Below are 2081 nucleotides of genomic sequence, written 5' to 3'. Positions count from 1 at the left end.
AAGATATATGGAAATGCCCAGATGCCCAAGCAAAAGTTTGCTGCAGTGATGGGGCCCTCATGGAGAACCTCTGCTAGGACAGGGTGGAAGGGAAATGTGAGGTCAGAGCCCCCACACAGAGTCCCTACTGGGGCACTGCCTAGCAAAGCTGTGAGAAGAGGGCCACCGTCCTCCAGAGCCCAGAATGGTAGATTCACTGACAGCTTGCGCTGTGCACCTGGAAAAGCCACAGACACTCAACACCAGCCCATGAAAGCAGCCGGGAGGGAGGCTATATCCTGCAAAGCCACACGGACGGAGCTGTCCAAGACCATGGGAATCCACCTCTTGCATTGGCGTGACCTGGATGTGAGACTTGGAGTCATAGGAGATCATTTTGGAGCTTCAAAATTTGACTGCCCTGCTGGATTTCGGACTAGCATGGGCCCTGGAAACCCCTTGTTTTGACCAATCGCTCCCATTTGGAATGACTGTATTTACCCGATACCTATACCCCCATTGTATCTAGAAAGTAACTGGCTTGCTTTTGATTTTACAGGCTCGTAAGTGGAAAGGATTTGCCTTGTCTCAGATGAGACTTTGGACTGTGGACTTTTGGGTTAATGCTGAAATGAGTTAAGACTTTTGGAGGGGCTATTGGGAGGGCATGATTGGTTTTGAAATGTGAGGACATTAAATTTGGAGGGGCCAGGGGCAGAATGATATGGTATGGCTGTGTCCCCACCCAAATCTCAACTTGAATTATATCCCCCAGAATTCCCTCATGTTGTGGGAGGGACCCAGGGGGAGGTAATTGAATCATGGGGTCCAGTCTTTCCTGTGCTAGTCTCATGATAGTGAATAAGTCTCATGAGATCTGATGGGTTTATCAGGGGTTTCTGCTTTTGCTTCTTCTTCATCTTCTCTTGCCACCACCATGTAAGAAGTGCCTTTTGCCTCCTGCCATGATTCTGAGGCCTCCCTAGCCAAGTGGAAGTGTAAGTCCAATTCAACCTCTTTTTCTTCCCAGTCGTGGGTATGTCTTTTTCAGCAGTGTGAAAACAGACTAATACATCTGCTTACGTAGAAAAAAATTGCAAGGCAAAACCCTTTGACAGAGCATCTATCTCTGTCTTTGTGGATAGAAAATTGTAGCATTTTAAAGGATCAGGTTTAAAATATACAAGTACACTAAGCGTTAAGTGTCTGTGGATGGGGATGACCTGCTTTTGCACATCACCAAACCTTATGTTCCAGTGTGGTGGGTGAACAACAAATGTTTGAAGTCTCTATGGGACAGAGGAGCTCCAGAATGCATGTGCCACAGTAGACTGAGACATCACCCTCTCCGTCCTGAATGACCTCAGTCCCCCAATCTCCTTTCGGATGCCATGACTGACAGCAGTAAATCAGTTCTTCCAGTTGGAAAACTGGAGTGAAAGTTTCATTCTAAAAGAAGAATTTTAATGCACTGTGACTCAGCTGTCCATTCCTGTTGTTTTGCTGCTATAAACATTGCAACACATGGATTGTGCAGGGTAGAAGTGAACTGTGTTGTTACTTTTTAACTTTTGCTTGCAATTCTCTTGTCCAGTATTTATTATGCCCTCTGTTCATATTTGTTGGTGTTTTTTAAAGTCTGATGGTTCAATGTAGCAGTTTTTACGAAAAATATACTAAATGGAAGAGCAGTCTTCATAGGTTTATACCTATGAATAATTCTGATTAAAACTAATTACAACCTTCTGATTCATTTCATGATTCAGCATTAATATGATTAAGGATGCATCAAAAAGTAACTATCAGAGTTATTTGTTGATGAGGTTTAGGTGTCTGCTAATTCAGGTTGGCCTAGTCTGTTATATGTTGTGTGTCATCTTACAAATACAGCAGTGGCTCCAAAAAACTGGAAAAGAACCTCCCTACAAATCACAGCCATTTGATAGTAAAAGTGCTGATTTTTTTTTGAAATGGCTATTGGAAATTCCAAACAGGGAAAGCTTTGCAAGACAAAGAAAGAAAGAAAGAAAGGAAGGAAGGAAGAAAGAAAGAAAGGAAGGAAGGAAGGAAGGAAGGAAGGAAGGAAGGAAGGAAGGAAGGAA

The sequence above is a fragment of the Piliocolobus tephrosceles genome, chromosome 3, assembly GCF_002776525.5.
Source record: "Piliocolobus tephrosceles isolate RC106 chromosome 3, ASM277652v3, whole genome shotgun sequence".
In the NCBI taxonomy this organism is placed as follows: Eukaryota; Metazoa; Chordata; class Mammalia; order Primates; family Cercopithecidae; genus Piliocolobus; species Piliocolobus tephrosceles.
Note: the sequence above shows the minus strand (reverse complement) of the source record.